General features: G+C 54.4%; 1 long non-coding RNA gene across 1 annotated transcript in view; it reads right to left on the minus strand.

Moving 5' to 3' along the window:
* The window catches only part of LOC116701799 (uncharacterized), a 13,962-nt gene extending 11,992 nt beyond the window's left edge, over nt 1-1,970 (minus strand). Inside the window, exons 1-2 of the long non-coding RNA XR_004335005.1 lie at nt 1,960-1,970; nt 1,477-1,479 (exon numbers count right to left, since the gene is read on the minus strand). This is a non-coding gene — a long non-coding RNA (uncharacterized LOC116701799). The remainder of the gene's footprint in view (nt 1-1,476; nt 1,480-1,959) is intronic.
* Between the last annotated feature and the right edge of the window lie 17,512 nt (nt 1,971-19,482).

Genomic DNA, 19,482 nt, shown 5'->3' on the forward strand with positions numbered 1-19,482 from the left:
AGTCCCGGTACATGCACTGAGGCTGGGTTAACATGCCCCAGCACCCTCACCACTCCTCCAGCCGCCTTAATTCCTCTAGTCGGGCTGATGACCTCCAGGGCTACAGGCCTCCACTTTAAGTCCGTTACATGCACTGAGGCTGGGTTAACATGCTCCAGCAGGCTCACACTCACTCCCAATGCCCAGTAAGTGGCTCCAAGTCTGGCTGATGACTTCCAGGGCTACAGGCCTCCACTTTAAGTCCCTTAATATGCCCCAGGCTGGGCTAATATGCTCCAGCACCCTCACTCTCACTATCAAGGCCCGATTAGTGGCTGTGAGGCTGGCCTTTGACCTCCAGGGTTACAGCCCTCCACTCTAAGCCCCAAAACGATGCACTGAGGCTGGGTTAACATGCCCCAGCACCCTAACACTCCCTCCCAAGGCCCAGAAAGTGGCTCTAAGTCTGGCTGATGACCTCAAGGCTGGGTTAACACCCTCCAGCACCCCCAAGCTCCCTCCCAAGGCCCAGTGAGTTGCTTAGAGTCAGGCTGATGACCTCCAGAGCTACAGGCCTCCACTATAAGTCCCAGTTACATAAACTGAGGCTTGGTTAACATGCTCCAGCACCTTCACACTCACTCCCAAGGCCCAATGAGTGTCTGTGAGGCTGGCCTTTGAACTGCAGGGCCACAGGCCTCCAATCTAAAACCCAAGACGATGCAATGAGGCTGGGTTAACATGGCCCAGCACCCTCACACTGACTCTTAATGCCCTGTAAGAGGCTGTTAGGCTGGCCTTTGACATCCAAAGGCCCAGTAAGTGGCTCTAAGTCTGGCTGATGACCTCCAGGCTGGGTTAACATCCTCCAGCACCCCCGTGCTCCCTCCCAAGGCCCAGTAAGTTGATTTCAGTATGACTTTTGACCTCCGGTGATATAGAAATCCACTCTAAGTCCTCGTTTAATGCACTGAGGCTGGGTCAACATGCTATAGCACCCTCACACTCACTCCCAAGGCCCAGTGATTGGCTTTAAGGCTGGCCTTTGACCTCCAAGGCTACAGGCCTCAACTCTAAGCCCCAAAACAATGCACTGAGGCTGGGTAAACATGGCCCAGCACCCTTACACTCCTTCCCAAAGAGCAGTAAGTTGCTTGTGAGAGGCCTTTGACCTCAAGGGCTACAGGCCTCCATTCTAAGCCCCAAAACGATGCAATGAGGCTGGGTTAACATGCCCCACCAACCTAAAAATCCCTCCCTAGGCCCAGTAGATGGCTCTGAGTCTGGCCGACAAACTGCAGGGATGTAGGCCTCCACTCTAAGCCCCACTTAAATAAACTGAGGCTGGGTTAACATGCTCCAGCACCCTCAAACTCACTCCCAAGGCCCATTGAGATTGTGGGAGGCTGGCCTTTTACCTTCAGGGCTACAGGCCTCCACTCTAAGCCCCAAAACGATGCCCTGAGGCTGGGTTAACATGCACCAGCACCCTCACACTCCCTTACAAGGTCCAGTAAGTGTCTTTCAGTCTGGCTGATGACCTCCAGGGCTACAGGCCTCCACTTTAAGTCCAAGTTACATGCACTGAGAGTGGGTTAACATGCTCCAGCACGCTCAAACTCACTCCCAAGGCCCAGTAAGTGGCTCTAAGTCTGGCTGATGACCTCCAGGGCTACAGGCCTCCACTTTAAGTCCCATTTACATGCCCCAGGCTGGGCTTATATGCTCCAGCACCCTCACACTCACTACCAAGGCCCAGTGAGTGGCTGTGAGGCTGCCCGTTGACCTCCAGGGTTACAGTCGTCCACTATAAGTCCCAGTTACATGCACTGGGGCTTGGTTAACATGCTCCAGCACCCTCACACTCACTCCCAAGGCCCAGTAAGTGGCTCTAAGTCTGGCTGATGATCTCCAGGGCTACAGGCCTCCACTATAAGTCCCAGATGTGTGCACCGAGGCTTGTTTAACATGCTCCAGCACCCTCAAAATCACTCCCAAGGCTCAGTAGGTGGCTCTTAGTCTGGCTAATGGCCTCTAGGGCTATAGGCATCCAGTCTAAGTCCCAGTTACATGCACTGAGGTTGGGTTAACATGCCCAAGCACCCTCAAACTCCCTCCCTAGGCCCAGTAATTGGCTCTAAGTCTTGCTGATGACGTCAAGGCTGGGTTAACACCCTCCAGCACCCCCATACTCCCTCCCAATATGTGTCTGTCAGTCTGGCCTTTGACCTCCAGGGATACAGGCCTCCACTCTAAATCCCAGTTACATGCACTGAGGCTGGACTAACACAATCCATGCTCCCTCCCAAGGCCCAGTAAGTGGCTGTCAGTCTGGCCTTTGACCTCCACGGTTAACGGCCTGCCCTCTAAGCCCCAGATACATGCACTGAGCCCGGGTTAACATATTCCAGCACACTCACACTCCCTCTTTAGGCCCAGCATGTGGCTGTCAGTCTGGCCTTTGACCTATAGGGCTACAAGCCTCCACTCTATGTCCCAGTTACATGCACTGAGAGTGGGTTACCATGCCCAAGCATGATCACACTCCCTCCCAATGCCCACTAAGTGTCGCTAAGTCTGGCTGATGACGATCAGGCTTGGTTAAAACCCTCCAGCACCCTCATTCTCCCACCCAAGGCCCATAAAATTGATATAGGTCTGGCCGAAGACCTCCAGGGCTAAAAATCTCCAATCTAAGTCCCAGATATATGCACTGAGGCTGGGTTAACAGCCTCTTGCACCCTCACACTCACTCCCAAGGCACAGTGAGTGGCTGTGAGGCTGGCCTTTGAACTGCAGGAATACAGGGCTCCACTCTCAAACCCAAAACGATGCACTGAGGCTGGGTTAACATCCCCCAGAACCCTCACACTCCCTCCCAAGGCCCAGTGAGTTGCTGTGAGAGTGGCCTTTGACCTCCAAGGCTACAGGCCTCCAATCTAAGCCCCAAAATGATACACTAGGGCTGGGTTAACATGCCCCAGCACCCTCAAACTCCCTCCCTATGCCCAGTAACCTCAAACTCAATCCTAAGCCCCAAAACTATGCACTGAGGCTGGGTTAACATGCCACAGCACCCTACCACTCCCTCCCAAGGCCCAGTAAGTGGTCTAAGTCTGGCTGGTGACCTCCAGGGCTACAGGCCTCCACTATAAGTCCCTGTTACATGCACAGAGAATGGTTTAACATGCTCCAGCACCCTCACACTCACTCCCAAGGCTCAGTAGGTGGCTCTGGCTGATGGCATCCAAGGCTACAAGCCTCCACTCTAAGCCCCAAAACGATGCATTAAGGCTGGGTTAACATGCTCCAGCACCCTCAAACTCACTCCCAAGGCCCAGTATGTGGCTCTAAGTCCGGCTGATGACCTCCAGGGTTAAATGCCTCCACTTTAAGTCCAAATTACATGCACTGAGGCTGGGTTAACATTCTCCGGCAACCTCACATTTACTATCAAGGCCCAGTAAGTGGCTGTGAGGCTGGCCGTTGACCTCAAGGGTTACAGGCCTCCAATCGTAGCCCCAAAACAATGCACTGAGACTGGGTTAACATGCCCCAGCACCCTCACACTCCCTCCCAAAGACCAGAAAGTGGCTCTGAGTCTGGGCGACGAACTGCAGGGCTGTAGGCCTCCACTCTAAGCCCCACTTACATGGACTGAGGCTGGGTTAACATGCTCCAGCAGCTTCAAACTCACTCCCAAGGCCCATTGACATTGTGGGAGGCTGGCCTTTTACCTTCAGGGCTACAGGCCTCCACTCTAAGCCCCAAAACAATGCCCTGAGGCTGGGTTAACATTCTCCAGCACGCTCACACTCACTACCAAGGCCCAGTGAGTGGCTGTGAGGCTGGCCTTTGACCTCTAAGGCTACAGGCCTCCACGCTAAGACCCAAAACAATGCACTGAGGCTGGATTAACATGCCTCAGCACCCTCACACTCCCTCCCAAGGCCCATAAGTGGCTCTAAGTCTTGCTGATGACCTCCAGGCTGGGTTAACTTCCTCCAGCATCCCCATACTCCCTCCCAAAAACCCAGTAAGTGGCTGTCAGTCTGGCCTTTGACCTCCAGGGATACAGGCCTCCTCCCTAAGTCCCGGTTATATTCACTGAGGCTGGGTTAACACCCTCCAGCACCCTCATTCTCCCTCCCAAGGACCAGAAAGTGGATATAAGTCTGGCTGAAGACCTCCAGGGCTAAAGGTCTCCACTCTAAGTCCCAGATACATGCACTGAGGCTGGGTTAACATGCTCCAGCACCCTCACCCTCACTCCCAAGGCCCAGTTAGTGGCTGTGAGGCTGGCCTTTGAACTCCAGGGCTACAGGTCTCCACTCTAAGCCCCATAACGATGCACTGAGGCTGGGTTAAAATACCCCAGAACCCTCACACTCCCTCCCAAGGCCCAGTAAGGTGCTCTAAGTCTGGCTGATGACCTCCAGGGCTACAGGCCTACACTCTAAGTCCAAGGTACATGCACTGAGGCTGGGTTAACATGCTCCATTACCCTCACACTTACTCCCAAGGCCCAGTGATTGGCTGTGAGAGTTGCCTTTGACCTCCAAGGCTACCGGCCTCCACTCTAAGCCCCAAAACAATGCACTGAGGCTGGGTTAACATGGCCCAGCATCCTCAACACTCCCGTCCAAGGCCCAGTGAGTTTCTCTGAAGCTGGCCGTTGACCTCCAGGGCTACAGCCCTCCACTCTAAGCCCCAAAACGATGCACTGAGGCTGCGGTAACATACCCCAGAGACCCTCACAATCCCTCCCAAGAACAAGTAAGTGGCTTTAAGTCTGGCTGATGACCTCCAGGCTGGGTTGACACCCTCCAGCACCCCCATGCTCCCTCCCAAGGCCCTGTAAGTGGGTGTCAGTCTGGCTGATGACCCCCAGGGCTACAGGCCTCAACTCTAAGTCCCAGTTTCATGCACTGTGGCTGGGTTAACATAGTCTTGCACCATCACACTCACTCCCAAGGCCCAGTGATTGGCTTTGATGCTGGCCTTTGACCTCCAAGGCTACAGCCCTCAACTCTAAGCCCCAAACCTATGCACTGAGGCTGGGTAAACATGGTCCAGCAACCTCACACTCACTCCCAAGGCCCAGTAAGTGGCTCTGATTCTGGCTGATGACCTCCAGGCAGGGTTAACACCTTCCAGCACCACCATGCACCCTCTCAAGGCCCTGTAAGTGGCTGTCAGTCTGGCTTTTGACCCCAGGATCAGGCCTCCACTCTTAGTCCGAGTTATATGCACTGAGGCTGGGTTAAAATCTTCCAGCACCCTCATGCTCCCTCCCAAGGCCCAGTAATTGGCTTTGATGCTGGCCTTTGAACTCCAGGGCTACAGGCCTCAACTCTAAGCCCCAAAACTATGCACTGAGGCTGGGTAAACATGGCCCAGCACCCTCACACTCACTCCCAAGGCCCAGTAAGTGGCTCTAATTCTGGTTGATGACCTCCAGGCTGGGTTAACACCCTCCCGCACCCACATGCTCCCTCCCAAGGCCCAGTAAGTGGCTTTCAGTCTGGCCTTCGACCTACAGGGTTACAGGCCTCCACTCAAAGTCCCAGTTATATTCACTGAGGCTGGGTTAACACCCTCCAGCACCCTCATTCTCCCTCCCAAGGACCAGAAAGTGGATATAAGTCTGGCTGAAGACCTCCAGGGCTAAAGGTCTCCACTCTAAGTCCCAGATACATGCACTGAGGCTGGGTTAACATAATCCGGCACCCTCACCCTCACTCCCAAGGTCCAGTTAGTGGCTGTGAGAATGGCCTTTGAACTCCAGGGCTACAGGTCTCCACTCTAAGCCCCATAACGATGCACTGAGGCTGGGTTAAAATACCCCAGAACCCTCACACTCCCTCCCAAGGCCCAGTAAGGTGCTCTAAGTCTGGCTGATGACCTCCAGGGCTACAGGCCTACACTCTAAGTCCAAGGTACATGCACTGAGGCTGGGTTAACATGCTCCATTACCCTCACACTTACTCCCAAGGCCCAGTGATTGGCTGTGAGAGTTGCCGTTGACCTCCAGGGCTACAGCCCTCCACTCTAAGCCCCAAAACGATGCATTGAGGCTGCGGTAACATACCCCAGAACCCTCACAATCCCTCCCAAGAACAAGTAAGTGGCTCTAAGTCTGGCTCATGACCTCCAGGCTGGGTTGACACCCTCCCGCACCCACATGCTCACTCCCAAGGCCCAGTAAGTGGCTTTCAGTCTGGCCTTTGACCTACAGGTATACAGGCCTCCACTCAAAGTCCCAGTTATATTCACTGAGGCTGGGTTAACACCCTCCAGCACCCTCATTCTCCCTCCCAAGGACCAGAAAGTGGATATAAGTCTGGCTGAAGACCTCCAGGGCTAAAGGTCTCCACTCTAAGTCCCAGATCCATGAACTGAGGCTGGGTTAACATGCTCCAGCACCCTCATTCTCCCTCCCAAGGACCAGAAAGTCGATATAAGTCTGGCTGAAGAACTCCAGGGCTAAAGGTCTCCACTCTAAGTCCCAGATACATGCACTGAGGCTGGGTTAACATGCTCCAGCACCCTCACCCTCACTCCCAAGGCCCAGTTAGTGGCTGTGAGGCTGGCCTTTGAACTCCAGGGCTAAGGGTCTCCACTCTAAGCCCCAAAACGATGCACTGAGGCTGCGGTAACATACCCCAGAACCCTTACATTCACTCCCAAGGCCCATTAAGTGGCTCTGATTCTGGCTGATGACCTCCAGGCAGGGTTAACACCTTCCAGCACCACCATGCACCCTCCCAAAGCCCAGTAAGTGGCTGTCAGTCTGGATTTTGACCTCCAAGGATACAGGCCTCCACTCTTAGACCAAGTTATATGCACTGAGGCTGGGTTAAAATCTTCCAGCATCCTCATGCTCCATCCCAAGGCCCAGTAATTGGCTTTGATGCTGGCCTTTGAACTCCAGGGCTACAGGCCTCAACTCTAAGCCCCAAAACTATGCACTGAGGCTGAGTAAACATGGCCCAGCACCCTCACACTCACTCCCAAGTCCCAGTAAGTGGCTCTAATTCTGGCTGATGACCTCCAGGCTGGGTTAACACCCTCCCGCACCCACATGCTCCCTCCCAAGGCCCAGTAAGTGGCTTTCTGTCTGGCCTTCGACCTACAGGGATACAGGCCTCCACTCAAAGTCCCGGTTATATTCACTGAGGGTGGGTTAACACCCTCCAGCACCCTCATTCTCCCTCCCAAGGACCAGAAAGTCGATATAAGTCTGGCTGAAGACCTCCTGGGCTAAAGGTCTCCACTCTAAGTCCCAGATACATGCACTGAGGCTGGGTTTACATGCTCCCAACCCTCCCCCTCACACTCCAAGGCCTTTTTGGTGCTGTGAGGCTGGCCATTGAACTCCATGGCTACAGGTCTCGACTCTAAGCCCCATAACGATGCCTGAGGCTGAGTTAAAATACCCCAGGAACCCTCACACCACCTCCCAAGGCCCAGTAAGGTGCTCTAAGTCTGGCTGATGACCTCCAAGGCTACAGGCCTACACTCTAAGTCCAAGGTACATGAACTGAGGCTGGGTTAACATGCTCCATTACCCTCACACTTACTCCCAAGGCCCAGTGATTGAATGTGAGAGTTGCCTTTGACCTCCAAGGCTACCGGCCTCCACTCTAAGCCCCAAAACAATGCACTGAGGCTGGGTTAACATGGCCCAGCATCCTCAAACTCCCGTCCAAGGCCCAGTGAGTTTCTCTGAAGCTGGCCGTTGACCTCCAGGGCTACAGCCCTCCACTCTAAGCCCAAAACGATGCACTGAGGCTGCCGTAACATACCCCAGAACCCTCACAATCCCTCCCAAGAACAAGTAAGTGGCTTTAAGTCTGGCTGATGACTCCATAAGCTGGGTTTGACACCATCCCAGCACCCCCATTCTCCTCCCCAAGGCCCTGTAAGTGGGTGTCAGTCTGGCTGATGCCACCAGGGCTACGGCCTCAACTCTAAGTCCCCAGTGTCATGCACTTGGCTGGGTTAACATATTCTTTGCACCATCACACTCACTCCAGGCCCAGTGATTGGCTTTGAATGCTGGGCCTTTGACCTCCAAGGCTACAGCCCTCACGTCTAAGCCCCCAAACCTATGCACTGAGGCTGGTAAATCTGGTCGCAGCGGCACCTCACATTCCTCGCCAAGGGCCCAGAAGTGGCTCTGATTCTGACTGATGACCTCCAGGCAGGGTTAACACCTTCCACACTCCCTGCCACCCTCTCAAGGCCCAGTAAGTGGCTTCAGTCTGGCTTTTGACCTCCAAGGATACAGGCCTCCACTCTTAGACCAAGTTATAATGCACTGAGGCTGGGTTAAAATCTTCCAGCCCCTTCATCTGCTCCCTCCCAGTGCCCAGTAATTGGCTTTGATGCCTGGGCATTTGACTCGCTACAGGCCTTAACTCTAAGCCCCAAAACTATGCACTGAGGCTGAGTAAACATGGGCCAGACCCTCACACTTCACTCCAAGGCCCGTAAGTGCTCTACTTCTGGCTATTCCTCCAGGGGCTACAGGCCTACACTCTAATCCAAGTACATGCCCTGAGGCTGGGTTAACATGCTTCCATTACCCTCACATTTACTCCAAGGCCCGGTGATTCGCTGTGAGAGTTGCCTTTGACCTCCAAGGCTACCGGCTCCATCCCTAAGCCCCAAAACAATGCACTGAGGCTGGGTTAACATGGCCCAGCATCCTCAAACTCCCGTCCAAGGCCCAGTGAGTTTCTCTGAAGCTGGCCGTTGACCTCCAGGGGTACAGCCCTCCACTCTAAGCCCCAAAACGATGCACTGAGGTTGCGGTAACATACCCCAGAACCCTCACAATCCCTCCCAAGAACAAGTAAGTTGCTTTAATTCTGGCTGATGACCTCCAGGCTGTTGACACCTCCAGCACCCCCCTAGCTCCCCTCCAAGGCCCTGTAAGTGGTGTCGTCAGGGCTGATGACCCCCAAACTACAGACCTCAACTCTATGTTGTGCAGTTCAATGCACTGTGGCTGGGTAAACATAGTCTTGCCTATCACTCACTCCCAAGGCCATTGATTTGGCTTTGATGCTGGCGCTTTTGACCTCCAAGGCTACGAGCCCTCAACTCTAAGCCCCTAACCTATGCACTGAGCTGGGTAACATGGTCCCAGCACCTCACACACTCACGTCCCAAGGCCCAGTAAGTGGCTCTGATTCTGGCTGATGACCGTCCGAGGCAGGGTCACACATCCTCCAGCCTCCACCATTCACCCTCATGCCTCCGTAAGTGGCTGTCAGTCTGGCTTTTGACCTCCAAGGATACAGGCCTCCACTCTTAGTCCGAGTTATATGCACTGAGGCTGGGTTAAAATCTTCTAGCACCCTCATGCTCCCTCCCAAGGCCCAGTAATTGGCTTTGATGCTGGCCTTTGAACTCCAGGGCTACAGGCCTCAACTCTAAGCCCCAAAACTATGCACTGAGGCTGGGTAAACATGGCCCAGCACCCTCACACTCACTCCCAAGGCCCAGTAAGTGGCTCTAATTCTGGTTGATGACCTCCAGGCTGGGTTAACACCCTCCCGCACCCACATGCTCCCTCCCAAGGCCCAGTAAGTGGCTTTCAGTCTCTGGCTACAGACCTCCAGGGCCAATAGGTCTCCACTCTAAGTCCCAGATACATGCACTGAGTGCTGGGTTAACATGTCCGCACCCTCAAACCCCACTCCCAAGGCCCATTTAGTGGCTGTGAGGCTGGCTGTTGAACTCCCAGGGCTACAGGTCTCCACCGTAAGCCCAGATCACATGCACTGAGGCTGGGTTACATGCTCCGCACCTCACTTCCCAAGGCCCAGTTAGTGGCTGTGGGCGGCCTTTGAACTCCAGGGCTACAGTCTCCACTCTAGACCCCATTAACTGCACTGAGGCTGGGTTAAGATACCCCAGAACCCACTCACGTCCCTCCCAAGGCCGTAAGGTGCTTTAAGTCTGGCTGATGACCCCCAGGGCTATAGGCCTCAACTCTCAGGCCCAAACCTATGCACTGAGGCTGGGTAAACATGGTCCAGCAACCTCACACTCACTCCCAAGGCCCAGTAAGTGGCTCTGATTCTGGCTGATGACCTCCAGGCAGGGTTAACACCCTCCAGCACCACCATGCACCCTCCCAAGGCCCAGTAAGTGGCTGTCAGTCTGGCTTTTGACCTCCAAGGATACAGGCCTTCACTCTTAGTCCGAGTTATAAGCACTGAGGCTGGGTTAAAATCTTCTAGCACCCTCATGCTCCCTCCCAAGGCCCAGTAATTGGCTTTGATTCTGGCCTTTGAACTCCAGGGCTACAGGCCTCAACTCTAAGCCCCAAAACTATGCACTGAGGCTGAGTAAACATGGCCCAACACCCTCACACTCACTCCCAAGGCCCAGTTAGGTGCTCTAAGTCTGGCTTATGACCTCCAGGGCTACAGGCCTACACTCTAAGTCCAAGGTACATGCACTGAGGCTGGGTTAACATGCTCCATTACCCTCACACTTACTCCCAAGGCCCAGTGATTGGCTGTGAGAGTTGCCTTTGACCTCCAAGGCTACCGGCCTCCACTCTAAGCCCCAAAACAATGCACTGAGGCTGGATTAACATGGCCCAGCATCCTCACACTCCCGTCCAAGGCCCAGTGAGTTTCCCTGAAGCTGGCCGTTGACCTCCAGGGCTACAGCCCTCCACTCTAAGCCCCAAAACGATGTACTGAGGCTGCGGTAACATACCCCAGAACCCTCACAATCCCTCCCAAGAACAAGTAAGTGGCTTTAAGTCTGGCTGATGACCTCCAGGCTGGGTTGACCCCCTCCAGCACCCCCATGCTCCCTCCCAAGGCCCTGTAAAAGGGTGTCAGTCTGGCTGATGACCCCCAGGGCTACAGGCCTCAACTCTAAGTCCCAGTTTCATGCACTGTGGCTGGGTTAACATAGTCTTGCACTATCACACTTACTCCCAAGGCCCAGTGATTGAATTTGATGCTGGACTTTGACCTTCAAGGCTACAGCCCTCAACTCTAAGCCCCAAACCTATGCACTGAGGCTGGGTAAACATGGTCCAGCAACCTCACACTCACTCCCAAGGCCCAGTAAGTGGCTCTGATTCTGGCTGATGACCTCCAGGCAGGGTTAACACCCTCCAGCACCACCATGCACCCTCCCAAGGCCCAGTAAGTGGCTGTCAGTCTGGCTTTTGACCTCCAAGGATACAGGCCTCCACTCTTAGTCCGAGTTATATGCACTGAGGCTGGGTTAAAATCTTCTAGCACCCTCATGCTCCCTCCCAAGGCCCAGTAATTGGCTTTGATGCTGGCCTTTGAACTCCAGGGCTACAGGCCTCAACTCTAAGCCCCAAAACTATGCACTGAGGCTGGGTAAACAGGCCCAGCACCCTCACACTCACTCCCAAGGCCCAGTAAGTGGCTCTAATTCTGGTTGATGACCTCCAGGCTGGGTTAACACCCTCCCGCACCCACATGCTCCCTCACAAGGCCCAGTAAGTGGCTTTCAGTCTGGCCTTCGACCTACAGGGATACAGGCCTCCACTCAAAGTCCCGGTTAAATTCACTGAGGCTGGGTTAACATAAACCAGCACCCTCACCCTCACTCCCAAGGCCCAGTTAGTGGCTGTGAGGCTGGCCTTTGAACTCCAGGGCTACAGGTCTCCACTCTAAGCCCCATAACGATGCACTGAGGCTGGGTTAAAATACCCCAGAACCCTCACATCCCCTCCCAAGGCCCAGTAGGTGCTCTAAGTCTGGCTGATGACCTCCAGGGCTACAGGCCTACACTCTAAGTCCAAGGTACATGCACTGAGGCTGGGTTAACATGCTCCATTACCCTCACACTTACTCCCAAGGCCCAGTGATTGGCTGTGGAGTTGCCTTTGACCTCCAAGGCTACCAGCCTCAACTCTAAGCCCAAAAAAATGCACTGAGGCTGGGTAAACATGGCCCAGCATCCTCACACTCCCGTCCAAGGCCCAGTGAGTTTCTCTGAAGCTGTCCGTTGACCTCCAGGGCTACAGCCCTCCACTCTAAGCCCCAAAACGATGCACTGAGGCTGCGTAACATACCCCAGAACCCTCACAATCCCTCCAAGAACAAGTAAGTGGCTCTAAGTCTGGCTCATGACCTCCAGGCTGGGTTGACACCCTCCGCACCCACATGCTCCCTCCCAAGGCCCAGTAAGTGGCTTTCAGTCTGGCCTTCGACCTACAGTATACAGGCCTCCACTCAAAGTCCCAGTTATATTCACTGAGGCTGGGTTAACACCTTCCAGCACCCTCATTCTCCCTCCCAAGGACAAGAAAGTCGATATAAGTCTGGCTGAAGACCTCCAGGGCTAATGGTCTCCACTCTAAGTCCCAGATACATGCACTGAGGCTGGGTTAACATGCTCCAGCACCCTCACCCTCACTCCCAAGGCCCAGTTAGTGGCTGTGAGGCTGGCCTTTGAACTCCAAGGCTACAGGTCTCCACTCTAAGCCCCAAAACGATGCACTGAGGCTGCGGTAACATACCCCAGAACCCTCACATTCACTCCCAAGGCCCATTAAGTGGCTCTGATTCTGGCTGATGACCTCCAGGCAGGGTTAACACCTTCCAGCACCACCGTGCACCCTCCCAAAGCCCAGTAAGTGGCTGTCAGTCTGGCTTTTGACCTCCAAGGATACAGGCCTCCACTCTTAGACCAAGTTATATGCACTGAGGCTGGGTTAAAATCTTCCAGCACCCTCATGCTCCCTCCCAAGGCCCAGTAATTGGCTTTGATGCTGGCCTTTGAACTCCAGGGCTACAGGCCTCAACTCTAAGCCCCAAACTATGCACTGAGGCTGAGTAAACATGGCCCAGCACCCTCACACTCACTCCCAAGTCCCAGTAAGTGGCTCTAATTCTGGCTGATGACCTCCAGGCTGGGTTAACACCCTCCCGCACCCACATGCTCCCTCCCAAGGCCCAGTAAGTGGCTTTCAGTCTGGCCTTCGACCTACAGGGATACAGGCCTCCACTCAAAGTCCCGGTTATATTCACTGAGGGTGGGTTAACACCCTCCAGCACCCTCATTCTCCCTCCCAAGGACCAGAAAGTCGATATAAGTCCGGCTGAAGACCTCCTGGGCTAAAGGTCTCCACTCTAAGTCCCAGATACATGCACTGAGGCTGGGTTTACATGCTCCAGCACCCTCACCCTAACTCCCAAGGCCCAGTTGGTGGCTGTGAGGCTGGCCTTTGAACTCCAGGGCTATAGGTCTCGACTCTTAGCCCCATAACGATGCACTGAGGCTGAGTTAAAATACCCCAGAACCCTCACACTCCCTCCCAATGCCCAGTAAGGTGCTCTAAGTCTGGCTGATGACCTCCAAGGCTACAGGCCTACACTCTAAGTCCAAGGTACATGAACTGAGGCTGGGTTAACATGCTCCATTACCCTCACACTTACACCCAAGGCCCAGTGATTGGATGTGAGAGTTGCCTTTGACCTCCAAGGCTACCGGCCTCCACTCTAAGCCCCAAAACAATGCACTGAGGCTGGGTAACATGGCCCAGCATCCTCAAACTCCCGTCCAAGGCCCAGTGAGTTTCTCTGAAGCTGGCCGTTGACCTCCAGGGCTACAGCCCTCCACTCTAAGCCCAAAAACGATGCACTGAGGTTGCCGTAACATACCCCAGAACCCTCACAATCCCTCCCAAGAACAAGTAAGTGGCTTTAAGTCTGGCTGATGACCTCCAGGCTGGGTTGACACCATCCAGCACCCCCATGCTCCCTCCCAAGGCCCTGTAAGTGGGTGTCAGTCTGGCTGATGACCACCAGGGCTACAGGCCTCAACTCTAAGTCCCAGTTTCATGCACTGTGGCTGGGTTAACATAGTCTTGCACCATCACACTCACTCCCAAGGCCCAGTGATTGGCTTTGATGCTGGCCTTTGACCTCCAAGGCTACAGCCCTCAACTCTAAGCCCCAAACCTATGCACTGAGGCTGGGTAAACATGGTCCAGCAACCTCACATTCACTCCCAAGGCCCAGTAAGTGGCTCTGATTCTGGCTGATGACCTCCAGGCAGGGTTAACACCTTCCAGCACCACCATGCACCCTCTCAAGGCCCAGTAAGTGGCTGTCAGTCTGGCTTTTGACCTCCAAGGATACAGGCCTCCACTCTTAGACCAAGTTATATGCACTGAGGCTGGGTTAAAATCTTCCAGCACCCTCATGCTCCCTCCCAAGGCCCAGTAATTGGCTTTGATGCTGGCCTTTGAACTCCAGGGCTACAGGCCTTAACTCTAAGCCCCAAAACTATGCACTGAGGCTGAGTAAACATGGCCCAGCACCCTCACACTCACTCCCAAGGCCCAGTAAGGTGCTCTAAGTCTGGCTGATGACCTCCAGGGCTACAGGCCTACACTCTAAGTCCAAGGTACATGCACTGAGGCTGGGTTAACATGCTCCATTACCCTCACATTTACTCCCAAGGCCCAGTGATTCGCTGTGAGAGTTGCCTTTGACCTCCAAGGCTACCGGCCTCCAGTCTCAGCCCCAAAACAATGCACTGAGGCTGGGTTAACATGGCCCAGCATCCTCAAACTCCCGTCCAAGGCCCAGTGAGTTTCTCTGAAGCTGGCCGTTGACCTCCAGGGCTACAGCCCTCCACTCTAAGCCCCAAAACTATGCACTGAGGCTGCGGTAACATACCCCAGAACCCTCACAATCCCTCCCAAGAACAAGTAAGTTGCTTTAAGTCTGGCTGATGACCTCCAGGCTGGGTTGACACCCTCCAGCACCCCCATGCTCCCTCCCAAGGCCCTGTAAGTGGGTGTCAGTCTGGCTGATGACCCCCAGAACTACAGGCCTCAACTCTAAGTCGCAGTTTCATGCACTGTGGCTGGGTAAACATAGTCTTGCACTATCACACTCACTCCCAAGGCCCAGTGATTGGCTTTGATGCTGGCCTTTGACCTCCAAGGCTACAGCCCTCAACTCTAAGCCCCAAACCTATGCACTGAGGCTGGGTAAACATGGTCCAGCAACCTCACACTCACTCCCAAGGCCCAGTAAGTGGCTCTGATTCTGGCTGATGACCTCCAGGCAGGGTTAACACCCTCCAGCACCACCATGCACCCTCCCAAGGCCCAGTAAGTGGCTGTCAGTCTGGCTTTTGACCTCCAAGGATACAGGCCTCCACTCTTAGTCCGAGTTATATGCACTGAGGCTGGGTTAAAATCTTCTAGCACCCTCATGCTCCCTCCCAAGGCCCAGTAATTGGCTTTGATGCTGGCCTTTGAACTCCAGGGCTACAGGCCTCAACTCTAAGCCCCAAAACTATGCACTGAGGCTGGGTAAACATGGCCCAGCACCCTCACACTCACTCCCAAGGCCCAGTAAGTGGCTCTAATTCTGGTTGATGACCTCCAGGCTGGGTTAACACCCTCCCGCACCCACATGCTCCTTCACAAGGCCCAGTAAGTGGCTTTCAGTCTGGCCTTCGACCTACAGGGATACAGGCCTCCACTCAAAGTCCCGGTTATATTCACTGAGGCTGGGTTAACACCCTCCAGCACCCTCATTCTTCCTCCCAAGGACCAGAAAGTGGATATAAGTCTGGCTGGCTGAAGACCTCCAGGGCTAAAGGTCTCCACTCTAAGTCCCACACATGCACTGAGGCTGGGTTAACATGCTCCAGCACCCTCACCCTCACTCCCAGGCCCAGTTAGTGGCTGTGAGGCTGGCCTTTGAACTCCAGGGCTACAGGTCTCCACTCTAAGCCCATAAACTATGCACTGAGGCGGGTTTAAAATACCCCAGAACCCTCACAATCCCTCCAAGGCCCAGTAAGGTGCTCTAAGTCTGGCTGATGACCTCCAGGGCTACAGGCCTACACTCTAAGCCCCAAAACAATGCACTGAGGCTGGGTTAACATGCTCCATACCCTCACACTTACTCCCAAGGCCCAGTGATTGGCTGTGAGAGTTGCCTTTGACCTCCAAGGCTACGGCCTCCACTCTAAGCCCCAAAACAATGCACTGAGGCTGGGTTAACATGGCCCAGCATCCTCAAACTCCGTCGAAGGCCCAGTGAGTTTCTCTGAAGCTGGCCGTTGACCTCCAGGGCTACAGCCCTCCACTCTAAGCCCCAAAACGATGCACTGAGGCTGCGGTAACATACCCAGAACCCTCACAATCCCTCCAAGAACAAGTAAGTGGCTTTAAGTCTGGCTGATGACCTCCAGGCTGGGTTGACCCCCTCCAGCACACCCATGCTCCCTCCCAGGCCCTGTAAGTGGGTGTCAGTCTTGCTGATGACCCCAGGGCTACAGGCCTCAACTCTAAGTCCCAGTTTCATGCACTGTGGCTGGGTTAACATAGTCTTGCACTATCACACTCACTCCCAAGGCCCAGTAATTGGCTTTGATGCTGGCCTTTGACCTCCAAGGCTACAGCCCTCAACTCTAAGCCCCAAACCTATGCACTGAGGCTGGGTAAACATTGTCCAGCAACCTCACACTCACTCCCAAGGCCCAGTAATTGGCTCTGATTCTGGCTGATGACCTCTAGGCAGGATTAACACCCTCCAGCACCACCATGCACCCTCCCAAGGCCCAGTAAGTGGCTGTCAGTCTGGCTTTTGACCTCCAAAGATACAGGCCTCCACTCTTAGTCCAGATATATGCACTGAGGCTGGGTTAAAATCTTCTAGCACCCTCATGCTCCCTCCCAAGGCCCAGTAATTGGCTTTGATGCTGGCCTTTGAACTCCAGGGCTTCAGGCCTCAACTCTAAGCCCCAAAACTATGCACTGAGGCTGGGTAAACATGGCCCAGCACCCTCACACTCACTCCCAAGGCCCAGTAAGTGGCTCTAATTCTCGTTGATGACCTCCAGGCTGGGTTAACATCCTCCCGCACCCACATGCTCCCTCCCAAGGCCCAGTAAGTGGCTTTCAATCTGGCCTTCGACCTACAGGGTTACAGGCCTCCACTCAAAGTCCAAGTCATATTCACTGAGGCTGGGTTAACACCCTCCAACACCCTCATTCTCCCTCCCAAGGACCAGAAAGTGGATATAAGTCTGGCTGAAGACCTCCAGGGCTAAAGGTCTCCACTCTAAGTCCCAGATACATGCACTGAGGCTGGGTTAACATGCTCCAGCACCCTCACCCTCACTCCCAAGGCCCAGTTAGTGGCTGTGAGGCTTGCCTTTGAACTCCAGGGCTACAGGTCTCCACTCTTAGCCCCATAACGATGCACTGAGAATGGGTTAAAATACCCCAGAACCCTCACACTCCCTCCCAAGGCCCAGTAAGGTGCTCTAAGTCTGGCTGATGACCTCCAGGGCCACAGGCCTACACTCTAAGTCCAAGGTACATGCACTGAGGCTGGGTTAACATGCTCCATTACCCTCACACTTACTCCCAAGGCCCAGTGATTGGCTGTGAGAGTTGCCTTTGACCTCCAAGGCTACCGGCCTCCACTCTAAGCCCCAAAACAATGCACTGAGGCTGGGTTATCATGGCCCAGCATCCTCAAACTCCCGTCCAAGGCCCAGTGAGTTTATCTGAAGCTGGCCGTTGACCTCCAGGGCTAAGAACCTCCACTCTAAGCCCCAAAACGATGCACTGAGGTTGCGGTAACATACCCCAGAACCCTCACAATCCCTCCCAAGAACAAGGGGCTCTAAGTCTGGCTGATGACCTCCAGGCTGGGTTGACACCCTCCAGCACCCCATGCTCCCTCCCAAGGCCCTGTAAGTGGGTGTCAGTCTGGCTGATGACCCCCAGGGCTATAGGCCTCAACTCTAAGCCCCAAACCTATGCACTGAGGCTGGGTAAACATGGTCCAGCAACCTCACACTCACTCCCAAGGCCCAGTAAGTGGCTCTGATTCTGGCTGATGACCTCCAGGCAGGGTTAACACCCTCCAGCACCACCATGCACCCTCCCAAGGCCCAGTAAGTGGCTGTCAGTCTGGCTTTTGACCTCCAAGGATACAGGCCTCCACTCTTACTCCGAGTTATAAGCACTGAGGCTGGGTTAAAATCTTCTAGCACCCTCATGCTCCCTCCCAAGGCCCAGTAATTGGCTTTGATTCTGGCCTTTGAACTCCAGGGCTACAGGCCTCAACTCTAAGCCCCAAAACTATGCACTGAGGCTGGGTGAACATGGCCCAGCACCCTCACACTCACTCCCAAGGCCCAGTTAGGTGCTCTAAGTCTGGCTTATGACCTCCAGGGCTACAGGCCTACACTCTAAGTCCAAGGTACATGCACTGAGGCTGGGTTAACATGCTCCATTACCCTCATTCTCCCTCCCAAGGACCAGACAGTGCATCGTTTTGGGGCTTAGAGTGGAGGGTTGTAGCCCTGGAGGTCAACGGCCAGCTCCAGAGAAACTCAATGGGCCTTGGACGGGAGTTTGAGGATGCTGGGCCATGTTAACCCAGCCTCAGTGCATTGTTTTGGGGCTTAGAGTGGAGGCCGGTAGCCTTGGAGGTCAAAGGCAACTCTCACAGCCAATCACTGGGCCTTGGGAGTGAGGGTGAGGTGCTGGAGCATGTTAACCCAGCCTCAGTGCATGTACCTTGGACTTAGAGTGTAGGCCTGTAGCCCTGGAGGTCATCAGCCAGACTTAGAGCACCTTACTGGGCCTTGGGGGCTTAGAGTGGAGACCTGTAGCCCTGGAGTTCAAAGGCCAGCCTCACATGAGCATGTGGGTGCGGGAGGGTGTCAACCCAGCCTGGAGGTCATGAGCCAGACTTAGAGCCACTTACTTGTTCTTGGGAGGGATTGTGAGGGTTCTGGGGTATGTTACCGCAGCCTCAGTGCATCGTTTTGGGGCTTAGAGTGGAGGGCTGTAGCCCTGGAGGTCAACGGCCAGCTTCAGAGAAACTCACTGGGCCTTGGACGGGAGTGTGAGGATGCTGGGCCATGTTAACCCAGCCTCAGTGCATTTTTTTGGGGCTTAGAGTTGAGGCTGGTAGCCTTGGAGGTCAAAGGCAACTCTCACAGCCAATCACTGGGCCTTGGGAGTAAGTGTGAGGGTAATGGAGCATGTTAACCCAGCCTCAGTGCATGTACCTTGGACTTAGAGTGTAGGCCTGTAGCCCTGGAGGTCATCAGCCAGACTTATAGCACCTTACTGGGCCTTGGGAGGGAGTGTGAGGGTTCTGGGGTATTTTAACCCAGCCTCAGTGCATCGTTATGGGGCTTAGAGTGGAGACCTGTAGCCCTGGAGTTCAAAGGCCAGCCTCACAGCCACTAACTGGGCCTTGGGAGTGAGGGTGAGGGTGCTGGAGCATGTTAACCCAGCCTCAGTGCATGTATCTGGGACTTAGAGTGGAGACCTTTAGCCCTGGAGGTCTTCAGCCAGACTTATATCCACTTTCTGGTCCTTGGGAGGGAGAATGAGGGTGTTGGAGGGTGTCAACCCAGGCTCAGTGACTATAACTGGGACTTTGAGTGGAGGCCTGTATCCCTGTAGGTCGAAGGCCAGACTGAAAGCCA

The sequence above is a fragment of the Etheostoma spectabile genome, chromosome 14 (assembly GCF_008692095.1).
Source record: "Etheostoma spectabile isolate EspeVRDwgs_2016 chromosome 14, UIUC_Espe_1.0, whole genome shotgun sequence".
Lineage (NCBI taxonomy): Eukaryota > Metazoa > Chordata > Actinopteri > Perciformes > Percidae > Etheostoma > Etheostoma spectabile.